Source organism: Schistocerca americana, chromosome 2 (genome assembly GCF_021461395.2).
Source record: "Schistocerca americana isolate TAMUIC-IGC-003095 chromosome 2, iqSchAmer2.1, whole genome shotgun sequence".
Taxonomy (NCBI): Eukaryota; Metazoa; Arthropoda; class Insecta; order Orthoptera; family Acrididae; genus Schistocerca; species Schistocerca americana.
Genome location: NC_060120.1, coordinates 33,854,385 through 33,870,744, shown reverse-complemented (window position 1 = coordinate 33,870,744; position 16,360 = coordinate 33,854,385).

Sequence of the window (16,360 nt, the reverse complement as noted above, 5' to 3'; positions counted from 1 at the left end):
AAGCAGTCATGCGTTGACGGGAATGATGTGTTAGGAATGCCACATGATGGCTGCCATTTTCCTCCGGAGGAAGAAAGTGTGTGATTCTTGATATGTATTAACTGCTGACCGCCTTATTCTTTATTATTATTAGAAAGTTTTTATACATATTACACGTTTTTGTAAAATTTGCTTTAACAATGGTAAACAATCTAATCATACCTGTGGTTATAATTTATTTAGAATTTGTTGTTGAAGTAGGGCTTACGAAATATCCTGGAAACGCATGTCAGATATTCTGTAACAATTTTAATTTTCCCATGCACCTTGGATATATGTATACAGATCATATTAAAAGTTGCTGTTATTTGTATTTTCACAAATAAATTGATCTGTAGCGCAGCTGAAAATCGGACAATGGTACATCTAGAACCTGTCGACATAGAGTATGCAACAGCATGTTACGTCAGCTCTGTGAGTGCTTGACGTTTGACCCCGCCGATAAGGCGGCTCAAGTTGCTGTTAAGAATGATGTTATAAACAATAAATAAATTAATTCCACCAAAAAATTAAACAAATCCTTTTTTCAAAAATGGTTCAAATGGCTCTGAGCACTATGGGACTCAACTGCTGAGGTCATTAGTCCCCTAGAACTTAGAACTAGTTAAACCTAACTAACCTAAGGACATCACAAACATCCATGCCCGAGGCAGGATTCGAACCTGCGACCGTAGCGGTCTTGCGGTTCTAGACTGCAGCGCCTTTAACCGCACGGCCACTTCGGCCGGCCAAATCCTTTTTTATGTATTTAAATGTAGGCGGTACTGAGTGCCGCATGCGCTCGCTGACGCAACAATCTTAAGCGCACCTGCCGCAGGGATAAATAATATTTTAATAAATATTAAGGTCTTCATTTGACTCACCCTCGTACAATACGAGCCCCTGACTACCAATACATTCGGTGGAAGCCACACGTCAATAGCACTTTTCATTTCCGCAGTATCTGCGGTGCAAGTTTTAGGCTGGCTCAAAATGGCTCTGAGCACTATAGGACTTAACATCTATGGTCATCAGTCCCCTAGAACTCAGAACTACTTAAACCTAACTAACCTAAGGACATCACACAACACCCAGCCATCACGAGGCAGAGAAAATCCCTGACCCCGCCGGGAATCGAACCCGGGAACGGGAAGCGAGAACGCTACCGCACGACCACGAGATACGGGCAAGTTTTAGGTGATTCAGTCTGTATATGCATCCAGGAATGTTGTATCCCCAACTTCCTGTATTGGTTGATCTCTACTCGTTACGTTAATTCCTTCAAGATCTGTTTGTGGTGTGTGGAACCTAATGTAGTGGGTTTTACCTGCGCTGAGTGAGAGACCATTTGAAGAATACTAATTTAAAATTTCGGTGAAAACTTTGTTCGTAGTTGTCGATGAGGGTTTGGCTCCTCTGGCCATCTAAAGGCGCGAGAACATCACTGTTGGCGCCCGTGGCGGCGTAACGTGAAGTGGGGCCGGAGCGCGGGCCGCCCCACTTGCGGGCCCAGCTGGCAGCGGGAAGGAGCGCGTGCCTGGGATGCGGCCGCCGCTGCGCTGTGGGTCACGCCGAGTCCGAGCCGGCCGTATCCGGCAGCAGGCGGGCAGGACAGCCAGCAGGCAGCGGGCACGTGGCCCAAGGCCGCCTGCGGCCCGTCTGCGGCAAAGGTCTGCGGTTGCGCGACGCTCTCAGCCGCGACACCGCGAGCGTACATCTACATCTACGTTTATACTCCGCAAGCCACCCAAAGGTGTGTGGCGGAGGGCGCTTTACGTGCCACTGTCATTACCTCCCTCTTCTGTTCCAGTCCCGTATGGTTCGCGGGAAGAACGACTGGGGGAAAGCCTCCGCGCGCGCTCAAATCACTCTAATTTTACATTGCTGATCTCCTCGGGAGGTGTAAGTAGGGGGGAAGCAATATATTCGATACCTCATCCAGAAATGCACCCTCTCGAAACCTGGCGAGCAAGCCACACCGCGATGCAGAGCGCCTCTCTTGCAGAGTCTGCCACTTGAGTTTATTAAACATCTCCGTAACGCTATCACGGTTACGAAATAACCCTGTGACGAAACGCGCCGCTCTTCTTTGGATCTTCTCTATCTCCTCCGTCAACCCGATCTGGTACGGATCCCACACTGATGAGCAATACTCAAGTATAGGTCGAACGAGTGTTTTGTAAGCCACCTCCTTTGTTGATGGACTACGTTTTCTAAGGACTCTCCCAATGAATCTCAACCTGGTACCCGCCTTACCAACAATTAATTTTACATGATAATTCCACTTCAAATCGTTCCGCACGCATACTCCCAGATATTTTACAGAAGTAACTGCTACCAGTGTTTGTTCCTCTATCATATAATCATACAATAAAGGATCCTTCTTTCTATGTATTCGCAATACATTACATTTGTCTATGTTAAGGGTCAGTTGCCACTCCCTGCACCAAGTGCCTATCCGCTGCAGATCTTCCTGCATTTCGCTACAATTTTCTAATGATGCAACTTCTCTGTATACTACAGCATCATCCGCGAAAAGCCGCATGGAACTTCCGACACTATCTACTAGGTCATTTATATATATTGTGAAAAGCAATGGTCCCATAACACTCCCCTGTGGCACGCCAGAGGTTACTTCAACGTCTGTAGACGTCTCTCCATTGATAACAACATGCTGTGTTCTGTTTGCTAAAAATTCTTCAATCCAGCCTCACAGCTGGTCTCATATTCCATAGGCTCTTACTTTGTTTATCAGGCGACAGTGCGGAACTGTATCGAACGCCTTCCGGAAGTCAAGGAAAATAGCGTCTACCTGGGAGCCTGTATCTAATATTTTCCGGGTCTCATGAACAAATAAAGCGAGTTGGGTCACACACGATCGCTGTTTCCGGAATCCATGTTGATTCCTACAGAGTAGATTCTGGGTTTCCAAAAACGACATGATACTCGAGCAAAAAACATATTCTAAAATTCTACAACAGATCGATGTCAGAGATATAGGTCTATAGTTTTGCACATCTGCTCGACGACCCTTCTTGAAGACTGGGACTACCTGTGCTCTTTTCCAATCATTTGGAACCTTCCGAACCTCTAGAGACTTGCGGTACACGGCTGTTAGAAGGGGGGCAAGTTCTTTCGCGTACTCTGTGTAGAATCGAATTGGTATCCCGTCAGGTCCAGTGGACTTTCCTCTGTTGAGTGATTCCAGTTGCTTTTCTATTCCTTGGACACTTATTTCGATGTCAGCCATTTTTTCGTTTGTGCGAGGATTTAGAGAAGGAACTGCAGTGCGGTCTTCCTCTGTGAAACAGCTTTGGAAAAAGGTGTTTAGTATTTCAGCTTTACGTGTGTCATCCTCTGTTGCAATGCCATCATCATCCCGGAGTGTCTGGATATGCTGTTTCGAGCCACTTACTGATTTAACGGAAGACCAGAACTTCCTAGGATTTTCTGTCAAGTCGGTACATAGAATTTTACTTTCGAATTCACTGAACGCTTCACGCATAGCCCTCCTTACGCTAGCTTTCACATCGTTTAGCTTCTGTTTGTTGAGAGGTTTTGGCTGCGTTTAAACTTGGAGTGAAGCTCTCTTTGCTTTCTCAGTAGTTTCCTAACTTTGTTGTTGAACCACGGTGAGTTTTTTCCCGTCCCTCACAGTTTTACTCGGCACGTACCTGTCTAAAACGCATTTTACGATTACCTTGAACGCATGGAGGTAAAAATAAGAGGAGTTGTCATGACGTCATAAACTTGAAGCCGACCCAAGTGAAGATCCGCCATGTTAGCTACCCCAAAACATTCGCTGCTGGTGGTTTGATTCCGAGTAGCCGTGAAGTGTTTTGATAAAAAAAAATGCCAGCCTGCGTCGCTTAGAGGTGTACTAATCGTTCTGATTGGAAAGTTTAAACACATCAGATTTCATTCCTAAGTGGACTTATTTAAGCGCTATTTTCTTACATCTACATCTACATGACTACTCTGCAATTCACATTTAAGTGCTTGGCAGAAGGTTCGTCGAACCACAATCATACTATCTCTCTACCATTCCAGTCCCGAACAGCGCGCCGGAAAAACGAACACCTGAAGCTTTCTGTTCGAGCTCTGATTTCTCTTATTTTATTTTGATGATCATTCCTACCTATGTAGGTTGGGCTCAACAAAATATTTTCGCATTCGGAAGAGAAAGTTGGTGACTGAAATTTCGTAAATAGACCTCGCCGCGACGAAAAACGTCTTTGCTTTAATGAGTTCCATCCCAACTCGCGTATCATATCTGCCACACTCTCACCCCTATTACGTGATAATACAAAACGAGCTGCACTTTCTTGCACCCTTTCGATGTCCTCCGTCAATCCCACCTGGGCCGGCCAGGGTGACCGAGCGGTTCTAGGCGCTACAGTCTGGAACCGCGCGATCGCTACGGTGGCAGGTTCGAATCCTGCCTCGGGCATGGATGTGTGTGATGTCCTTAGGTTAGTTAGGTTTAAGTAGTTCTAAGTTCTAGGGGACTGATGACCTCAGAAATTAAGTCCCATAGTGCTCAGAGCCATTTGAACCAATTGAAGCCCACCTGGTAAGGATCCCACACCGCGCAGCAATATTCTAACAGAGGACCAACGAGTGTAGTGTAAGCTGTCTCTTTAGTGGACTTGTTGCATCTTCTAAGTGTCCTGCCAATGAAACGCAACCTTTGGCTCGCCTTCCCCACAATATTATCTATGTGGTCTTTCCAACTGAAGTTCTTCGTAATTTTGACACCCAAGTGCTTAGTTGAATTGACAGCCTTGAGAATTGTACTATTTATCGAGTAATCGAATTCCAACGGATTTCTTTTGGAACTCATGTGGATCACCTCACACTTTTCGTTATTTAGCGTCAACTACCACCTGCCACACCATACAGCAATCTTTTCTAAATCGCTTTGCAACTGATACTGGTCTTCGGATGACCTTACTAGACGGTAAATTACAGCATCATCTGCGAACAACCTAAGAGAACTGCTCAGATTGTCACCCAGGTCATTTATATGGATCAGGAACAGCAGAGGTCCCAGGACGCTTCCCTGGGGAACACCTGATATCACTTCAGTTGTACTCGATGATTTGCCGTCTATTACTACGAACTGCGACCTTCCTGACAGGAAATCACGAATCCAGTCGCACAACTGAGACGATACCCCATAGGCCCGCAGCTTGATTAGAAGTCGCTTGTGAGGAACGGTGTCAAAAGCTTTCCGGAAATCTAGAAATACGGAATCAACTTGAGATCCCTGTCGATGGCGGCCATTACTTCGTGCGAATAAAGAGCTAGCTGCATTGCACAAGAACGATGTTTTCTGAGACCATGCTGATTACGTATCAATAGATCGTTCCCTTCGAGGTGATTCATAATGTTTGAATACAGTATATGCTCCAAAACCCTACTGCAAACCGACGTCAATGATATAGTTCTGTAGTTTGATGGATTACTCCTACTACCCTTCTTAAACACTGGTGCGACCTGCGCAATTTTCCAATCTGTAGGTACAGATCTATCGGTGAGCGAGCGGTTGTATATGATTGCTAAGTAGGGAGCTATTGTATCAGCGTAATCTGAAAGGAACCTAATCGGTATACAATCTGGACCTGAAGACTTGCCCGTATCAAGCGATTTGAGTTGCTTCGCAACCCCCAAGGTATCTACTTCTAACAAACTCATGCTAGCAGCTGTTCGTGTTTCAAATTCTGGAATATTCCATTCATCTTCCCTGGTGAAGGAATTTCGGAAAACTGCGTTCAATAACTCCGCTTTAGCGGCACAGTCGTCGGTAACAGTACCATCGGCACTGCGCAGCGAAGGTATTGACTGCGTCTTGCCGCTTGTGTACTTTACATACGACCAGAATTTCTTCGGATTTTCTACCAAATTTCGCGACAATGTTTCGTTGTGGAACCTATTAAAGGCATCTCGCATTGAAGTCCGTGCCAAATTTACATATTCTTTAAATTCTGATGCACTGTAAAGTTTTACAGAATGGTTTTATTTCTGTGATTTGACTTCAGATTTCCTATCAATCCAACGTGAAGAGCTCTCTGGAGGTGAGCAATGCACTTGGTTTTCATTGTTTGGTTATTCCCAAGTAACGGAAAAGTCCTAGCAAGAAATATCCTGGAAATGGGGACTAATGTTTAAAATGCAATAATTTAATGTAAAAGTAATGTAACTACATGTAGTTAAGTAAATCTTCAGTAAAACGTGTGGAACACCTGTTCCAGTGGTTAAATTATAAGTACTTAAAGGGTTACATATTTGTTAAAGCAAAGTTCCCTATCTAAGTGCAGGCTACATAGATCATCACTGTGTTGTCGCGTTGCCCTGTAAATTCGTGTTATTTGCCACACTGAATGTCGCTTGGTAGGTACAATTTAAAAACAAATCAGATGTGTAAACTGCAATGGGCCTGACAGTCTTAAATTCAGTTATTTTCTTTCGTAATTTAACAATCTTTCACTTTGTTGACATGACAGCTGGCTTGTTTATATCATCCCTGCATATATCTATGGGACACCACAGGAAATAAGGTAAGTTTCTTGCAAACTTGAAGATTTAAAATTTGCATTTGACTTGAAAATGCAACGAATACAAGTCGGTGCCTCTAAACTATCAATCGTTGCTTTGGAGTTCTGGCTTTATCAATTATCGAGATAAACACAATGAAAATGAATAGAAATGGATTACGAAAGCACGCTTTTCATAGCACGTACTTCTCTTCTCGGTTATTCGAAGTATATAAGCAAAAAGCAATTACAGTACTGATGGCAGAGGCGTCATATTTTCGTGCCGTATTACTGTATCGAATACACATTTAAGACCAGCAAAACGTTTGAAGTTGCGTTCCTTATGCTATGTTGTTCACTAAAACAGTGTAACATTTACTAAAGAAAGCAAATGTCGCGTGCACACGACAGAAATAACGAACAAGAAGCAATTGTATACACTCGTCTGCTAATGTTTAGGGGGATCCAAGATGGCGGCAGGTCCAGCCCATTGGCTTCAAAACAACGTACAGCGTAAGTCTGTAGCGCCATCTCCCCTTATTCTACCTCCACGGTAGTACGCCTGCGTCACTACCAGCACACCGCGAGCTCGGTATGCCGACTGCCGCTGTCGACGTGACAACAGGAAAGGGCCAATCGAGCGGAACAGGAGCTTCGTTGTGTGTAAAAATACCATCCAGTGGACTACATTCGCAAATATGCTACTGGATCGAGGAACATTCGACTAACAGAATCAGGTATGTTATACTGGACTCTGAATGTTCCACAGCAACGAAACTAACATTGGGTGTTGCGCTGAACCGCCGATCCTGTCGCAGCAACTCAGCAACGATGTCTGCAGCAGGGGAAAGAAAGGCAATCTGCAAACCAACAGGCTTCACAACAGCCTAACCGTGTACCCAATATCGACGGTCCGCCGCAGATCAAATTATAAGCTCTTTTCCCAGCTACTTGAAAATTCCATAAAGAAAAACATTAGGCTGTGCAGATTCAACCTAGAAGATAAGGATAGACGCAGCAAAATTCACCAGTCCCTGTTGTGAAAAGTTGTATTGCAAAAAAAATTTTTGACCGTTCCACAAAGTCACAGAGATTCTATATGTTCGTTGTGTGGTCTGACACTCCTTGATATCTTTGCCAGAATAAATTGAAATTCTCCTAATTTTTCCTTAAATAAATAATTAAGGTCACTAAAGAATCAATCTTGTTCTCATTTAACGAAATATTCCACTTTAAAACCGATCTTCTTGACCACAATCGCCGATAAAGTTTTAAAACAGAATTTTAATACACTTCACAGTATAGACTATTTTCAAAATGTCAATACGTGTCGACTTCTCATCAATAAAACTTTAAACTAGTTAATTATTGAAGATCGTCCACACTCCTGGTAAAATTCTGCCAGAACCTCTTCAAGAAGTCTGAATTTTAATAAAATTTTTCAAATTTCACACATAAGTAATATTAACGATGTATGTCGTAACAACAGAGCAAACTGTGTGTTTCAACTTCCAACTCGAAGTTTATTTAACAGTTGATAACCAATAGACATCCAATTACAAACTTTATCCTTCCACTTTCAACATTGAACTCCTTTTCCTTTTATAAAAAAAAGCATAAAACATATATTAATAATGGTCAGCATGATGTTTCAACGGTTCTTCGAGCCGCCGGCCGTCGACTACGATGCAATAGTGGTTAGCTCTCGTCGACCGCCGCGTCTGGAGTCCCCACTGGATCACCTTGCTGCCACGCTCGACGTGAAAGAAAAGAAACAAAATCTTTTTAAATAACAAGTCTACACTTAACATACTACAAATAAATAGATATATATATTAACATTTCTTACCTGGCGTTGCTCAAGCGGTAACGAAACGCGATGTTTCCTGCTTAGACTCTTGAAACACCACAGTGTGCCCCAAGAAAACGTGGTGGGAGACTTAACGTTCTCAATAAACTTAAGAGATTTATCAGACAGGATCAACAGCACTAACCGTGTCTCAAGGCACCTTTACTCTTCATAAACGCTCCAACACAAGAAAAACCGCCGCACCACGGTGAAATTATCCGAATGGGGCGGAAATCATTAGATATGATTTATATGTACACACAAACTAACGAATACAATTTCAGAAAAACTGGATCATTTATTCAAGAGAAAGAGTTTCAGGAACTCAGCAAGTCAACAATGCATTAATGCATTGCTCCACCTACGGCCCTGATGCAGGCAGTTATTCGGCTTCGCATTGATTGACAGAGCTGTTGGACGTCGTCCTAAGCAGGGATATCGTGCCATATTCTAACTGGTGCCCTACACCGTCAAAATCCTGAGCTGGTCGCAGAGCGCTCCCCATAATACGAGGGCAGTTCAATAAGTAATGCAACACATTTTTTTTCTGAAACAGGGGTTGTTTTATTCAGCATTGAAATACACCAGGTTATTCCCCAATCTTTTAGCTACACAACACTATTTTTCAACGTAATCTCCATTCAATGCAACGGCCTTACGCCACCTTGAAATGAGGGCCTGTATGCCTGCACGGTACCATTCCACTGGTCGATGTCGGAGCCAACGTCGTACTGCATCAATAACTTCTTCATCATCCGCGTAGTGCCTCCCACGGATTGCGTCCTTCATTGGGCCAAACATATGGAAATCCGACGGTGCGAGATCGGGGCTGTAGGGTGCATGAGGAAGAACAGTCCACTGAAGTTTTGTGAGCTCCTCTCGGGTGCGAAGACTTGTGTGAGGTCTTGCGTTGTCATGAAGAAGGAGAAGTTCGTTCAGATTTTTGTGCCTATGAACACGCTGAAGTCGTTTCTTCAATTTCTGAAGAGTAGCACAATACACTTCAGAGTTGATCGTTTGACCGTGGGGAAGGACATCGAACAGAATAACCCCTTCAGCGTCCCAGAAGACTGTAACCATGACTTTACCGGCTGAGGGTATGGCTTTAAACTTTTTCTTGGTAGGGGAGTGGGTGTGGTGCCACTCCATTGATTGCCTTTTTGTTTCAGGTTCGAAGTGATGAACCCATGTTTCATCGCCTGTAACAATCTTTGACAAGAAATTGTCACCCTCAGCCACATGAAGAGCAAGCGATTCCGCACAGATGGTTCTCCTCTGCTCTTTATGGTGTTCGGTTAGACAACGAGGGACCCAGCGGGAACAAACCTTTGAATATCCCAACTAGTGAACAATTGTGACAGCACTACCAACAGAGATGTCAAGTTGAGCACTGAGTTGTTTGATGGTGATCCGTCGATCATCTCGAACGAGTGTGTTCGCACGCTCCGCCATTGCAGGAGTCACAGCTGTGCACGGCCGGCCCGCACGCGGGAGATCAGACAGTCTTGCTTGACCTTGCGGCGATGATGACACACGCTTTGCCCAACGACTCACCGTGCTTTTGTCCACTGCCAGATCACCGTAGACATTCTGCAAGCGCCTATGAATATCTGAGATGCCCTGGTTTTCCGCCAAAAGAAACTCGATCACTGCCCGTTGTTTGCAACGCACATCCGTTACAGACGCCATTTTAACAGCTCCGTACAGCGCTGCCTCCTGTCTGAAGTCAATGAAACTATACGAGACGAAGCGCGAATGTTTGAAAATATTCCACAAGAAATTTCCGGTTTTTTCAACCAAAATTGGCCGAGAAAAAAAATGTGTTGCATTACTTATTGAACTGCCCCCGTACTCCAACCGCTCTTAGTTGGGGAGAGATCCGGCGGCCTTGCGGGTTAACGCGGGTTTTGGCAAGCACGAAGACACGCAGTAGAAAATTTTGCCGTTTGCGGACAGGAACTGCATTGCTGAAATGTAAGCCCATGATGGCTTACCATGTAGGGCAACAAAACGGGGTGTAGAATGCGGTCGACGTATCGCTGTGCTGTAAGAGGGCTACGCATCAAAATCAAAGAAGTTCTGCTATGAAGAAAAAGAAAATGGCAGCCCAGACCATTGCTCCTGGTTGTCGGCCCATAAAGCAGGCGACAGTCAGGTTGCCATCCCACTGCTGAGCGGCGCGTCTCTAGGCACGTCTGTGCTGGTCATAGCGTGTCACTTCGAAGCGGGATCCCATCACTGAAGACAATTCCACTCCAGTCAATGAGATTCCAGGCCGAAGACGCCCTGGACAGCGGTGGGATACCAGACTGACTGTCGCCCGCCATATGGCCTGACAACCAAAGGCTGATCGTCTGGGGTGCCACTTCTTTTCATTGCAGGATTCCTCTGGTTGTCATCTGCGGCACGCTTACAGCACAGCGATGTTGTTGTTGTTGTTGTGGTCTTCAGTCCTGAGACTGGTTTGATGCAGCTCTCCATGCTACTCTATCCTGTGCAAGCTTCTTCTTCTCCCAGTACCTACTGCAACCTACATCCTTCTGGATCTGCTTAGTGTATTCATCTCTTGGTCTCCCTCTACGATTTTTACCCTCCACGCTGCCCTCCAATGCTAAATTTGTGATCCCTTGATGCCTCAAAACATGTCCTACCAACCGATCCCTTCTTCTAGTCAAGTTGTGCCACAAACTTCTCTTCTCCCCAATCCTATTCAATACCTCCTCATTAGTTACGTGATCTACCCACCTTATCTTCAGCATTCATCTGTAGCGCCACATTTCGAAAGCTTCTATTCTCTTCCTGTCCAAACTGGTTATCGTCCATGTTTCACTTCCATACATGGCTACACTCCATACAAATACTTTCAGAAACGACTTCCTGACACTTAAATCTATACTCGATGTTAACAAATTTCTCTTCTTCAGAAACGATTTCCTTGCCATTGCCAGTCTACATTTTATATCCTCTCTACTTCGACCATCATCAGTTATTTTACTCCCTAAATAGCAAAACTCCTTTACTACTTTAAGTGTCTCATTTCCTAATCTAATCCCCTCAGCATCACCCTTTTTAATTTGACTACATTCCATTATCCTCGTTTTGCTTTTGTTGATGTTCATCTTATATCCCCCTTTCAAGACACTGTCCATTCCGTTCAACTGCTCTTCCAAGTCCTTTGCTGTCTCTGACAGAATTACAATGTCATCGGCGAACCTCAAAGTTTTTATTTCTTCTCCATGGATTTTAATACCTACTCCGATTTTTTCTTTTGTTTCCTTTACTGCTTGCTCAATATACAGATTGAATAACATCGGGGAGAGGCTACAACCCTGTCTCACTCCTTTCCCAACCACTGCTTCCCTTTCATGCCCCTCGACTCTTATAACTGCCATCTGGTTTCTGTACAAATTGTAAATAGCCTTTCGCTCCCTGTATTTTACCCCTGCCACCTTCAGAATTTGATAGAGAGTATTCCAGTTAACGTTGTCAAAAGCTTTCTCTAAGTCTACAAATGCTAGAAACGTAGGTTTGCCTTTTCTTAATCTTTCTTCTAAGATAAGTCGTAAGGTTAGTATTGCCTCACGTGTTCCAACATTTCTACGGAATCCAAACTGATCTTCCCCGAGGTCCGCTTCTACCAGTTTTTCCATTTGTCTGTAAAGAATTCGCGTTAGTATTTTGCAGCTGTGAGTTATTAAACTGATAGTTCGGTAATTTTCACATCTGTCAACACCTGCTTTCTTTGGGATTGGAATTATTATATTCTTCTTGAAGTCTGTGGGTATTTCGCCTGTCTCGTACATCTTGCTCACCAGATGGTAGAGTTTTGTCATGACTGGCTCTCCCAAGGCCATCAGTAGTTCTAATAGGTCGACGATACTCTAATATTCCCCGTTTTGTTGCCCTTCGTGGCATGCCATCCCGGACCTACATCACAGATAATGCGCAACTGCAAACAGCAAGAGTTACTACTGCTTGTCTTGGAGCAACTTGGCCAGCAAGGTCGACGAATCTCTCTCCAGTTGAGAACGTCTGGAGCATTGTGGGCGGGGCCCTCCAGTAGTCTCGGGATTTAGAATGTCTAACGCGCCAATTAGACAGGGTATGGTACGTTATACCCAGGAGGGCATCCAACAACTCTATCGATCAATGCAAAGCCGAAAAACTGCTTGCAGATGGACCATAGGTGGACCAACAAGTTATTGACTCGCTCAGTTTGCGAATATACCTGTCTCGAATACATCATCCGGTTTTTCTCAAATTGTAATCATCTATTTGCCTTGGCATGTACATTATATCCACTGATTTCCTTCCCACTCAGGTAATTCCTTCGTGGTGCGTCGTTTTCCTTTTTTCTTTTCTGTCTTAGAATGTATAAGTAAACGACTTGCCTAGCACTACGTTCCGTAAATCCACGCTCTATGCAGATTACTTTACTTTTGTTACAGCGAAGAAAGACTTTGAAACATTACAGTAGGAAAGTACGGATCGAGTCAGAGCCGCCGGTAATTTCAAATCAATGAAAAGGCCTATTAATCTCGAAACAACTGTAAGTATCCTCTTTAGCTAATGTATTAAAGATGAAAGCAACTACTACACTTCAGCTAGACTAATTGAGATCCACCTTGACTTGAAATTAACGTGGATGAGTCCTACTGGTTATATATGTACTAAGTTAGCGTGTGTGACAGATTTGTTAGGTAAACTAACGTCTTGTGTTAGTGATATGTTATTTCTCAATGCATGCTACACCTTTTTCCTCGCCCACTTGGCATATGTCGTTCTGTTATGGAGGAATTCCATGGAGCAAAATAGTTCTCATTTGCAAAAGAAGGTAACCAGATGCATCTGTAGAGTCAGAAATAGCAAGTCTTGTACAACATATTTTAAAAAAACCAACAGTTACGTCTTTCTTCATATTAAGTTGTCTGATGCATACAAAAAAAACCAACACACTCACAAACTACGACAATCTGTTCATCAACATAACACACACCTAAAACTACAGACAGACATCACAGGTCCTTGACTTAATAAAACTCAAGACAGTTATAGGTACAAGGGGTAAAACTTTTAACATGTTGCCAATACGGGCACTCAATTTGTCACTGAGTATGTTTAAAAGCGCCACACACAAATGGCTTAGACAGAAAGCATTTTGTACAGCAGAAGAGTTCAAAATGTGCCCTAAAGCTGATATTGAGTATTAATATAGTTTCATTTCATTTCGATGCAACTTATATATGTGAATAACATATCACGTGCAGTATGATGGACAATTTTGTATATTGCTACACATAATGATCTAAAATATCTTTTACACATATGTTTTTTTATGGAATTGTAAGTGTGTGTGTGTGTGTGTGTGTGTGTGTGTGAGAGAGAGAGAGAGAGAGAGAGAGAGAGAGAGAGAGAACACAAAAGGCGACATCGATCGCAATTTTTAACGCTTAAATATGGATAATAAATGAACCGTTTGTTCGTTAACAGTTACCCTATGCACAAGAAAGTACCGCCAGTGGACGGTAGTAACGAATTAAAGAAAAACTTGGACAAAATTTCCATTTGTTGTAATGGATGCCAGCTCTGTTTAGATATAGAAAAATGTAACACAGTACCTGTAACAAACAGAAACGACAGTATAGTGTCTCATAACAAGATTAGTGGTGAACGTCTTGAACACGTCAAATCATGTAGGATTTTACGAGTAATAAAGGGTGATTCAAAAAGAATACCACAACTTTAAAAATGTGTATTTAATGAAAGAAACATAATATAACCTTCTGTTATACATCATTACAAAGAGTATTTAAAAAAAATTTTTTTTCACTCAAAAACAAGTTCAGAGATGTTCAATATGGCCACCTCCAGACACTCGAGCAATATCAACCCGATACTCCAACTCGTTCCACACCCTCTGTAGCATATCAGCGTAACAGTTTGGATAGCTGCTGTTATTTCTCGTTTCAAATCATCAATGGTGGCTGGGAGAGGTGGCCGAAACACCATATCCTTAACATACCCCCATAAGAAAAAATCGCAGGGGGTAAGATCAGGGCTTCTAGGAGGCCAGTGATGAAGTGCTGTGTCACGGGCTGCCTGGCGGCCGATCCATCGCCTCGGGTAGTTGACGTTCAGGTAGTTACGGACAGATAAGTGCCAATGTGGTGGCGCTCCATCCTGCTGAAATATGAATTGTTGTGCTTCTTGTTCGAGCTGAGGGAACAGCCAATTCTCTAACATCTCCAGATACTGTAGTCCAGTTACAGTAGCACCTTCGAAGAAAAAGGGACCAAAAACTTTATTGGCTGAAATGGCACAGAAAACGTTCACCTTAGGCGAGTCACGTTCATACTGAGTTGTTTCGCGCGGATTCTCAGTGCCCCATATACAGACATTGTAACGGTTGACTTTCCCGTTAGTGTGGAAAGTTGCTTCATCACTAAACACAATCTTTGAAACGAAAGATTCATCTGTTTCCATTTGAGCAAGGATAAAATCACAGAAATCGATTCTTTTAATCTTATCAGCTGCAGACAGTGCTTGAACCAATTTCAGACGATAAGGTTTCATAACTAACCTTTTTCGTAGGACTCTCCATACAGTTGATTGTGGAATTTGCAGCTCTCTGCTAGCTCTGCGAGTCGATTTTCCTGGGCTGCGAACAAATGCTTGCTGGATGCGTGCTACATTTTCATCACTCGTTCTCGGCCGTCCAGAACTTTTCCCTTTGCACAAGCACCCATTCTCTGTAAACTGTTTATACCAACGTTTAATACACCACCAATCAGGAGGTTTAACACCATACTTCGTTCGAAATGCACGCTGACCAACTGTCGTCGATTCACTTCTGCCATACTCAATAACACAAAAAGCTTTCTGTTGAGCGGTCGCCATCTTAGCATCAACTGACGCTGACGCCTAGTCAACAGCGCCTCAAGCGAACAAATGTACAACTAAATGAAACTTTGTAGCTCCCTTAATTCGCCGACAGATAGTGCTTAGCTCTGCCTTTTGTCGTTGCAGAGTTTTAAATTCCTAAAGTTGTGGTATTCTTTTTGAATCGCCCTGTATTAAGATGCGAAACAAAATACGGCGATCCCATAAATCAGTATTGGAATTGGATAATGGATGACAGATTTGTTGGAAGAATTCTGGGAAAATGCGGCACATCTGTAATGGAAGTCACATACTAGACGCCTGTGCGAGCAATTCTGTTGTTTTAGTGTTCTGAAGCCCTTATCAAGTGGACAAGTTAGACACATAGAAAGAATTTAGAGACGCGCTACTATGATCATAAATGGTCGGTATAGCCCAAACGAAAGTGTAACCGAAGGGCTCGGGGTACTCGAATGGGAATTGTTGGTAGAATAACTTTTCGCGAAACCCTGTTCGGTAAATTTAGAGAATCTGTATTCGAAGGAGATGGTGCGCTCGTTAAGTTCGCCCGGAACGGCGGAACAGATTTGAAATTTCACGATGAATGGTTCCCGGCACACTTGCTACTACTTAGCGGTCATTACACGTTCTACCTTTCTTCAAACTGATAACTGAGTCTACGCTTAGGTCTGCGTGGGAGGATGCTAGGTCGGTCTGCGAAGATCATTTTCACATGGAGAGCTCACAGCTACCTGGCCCTGACCATCCACCCGACCCTCACCTTGCTGGGTACGGGTATGAAACGCGTCTTTCTTGAAACGTTTTCCTCTGCTGAGCGTTCGCGATGGTCTCGTGTTGGCTGAATTTATGATTGTCACGATGTAACATCTGCGTACCAATGTTGGTACCGAATGCCCATGTAAGGCGCACATGCTCCTTGGCTTTATTCCAGACTGCGGTGCCAGCACAGAGCGAGGCAGCTACGGCACGTTGCCTCAAAGTACAGGGTGTACAGAAGTGGGGAACACTTTCAATTATTTACTTCATAAGAACCAAACATTGTACAGGTATCATACAT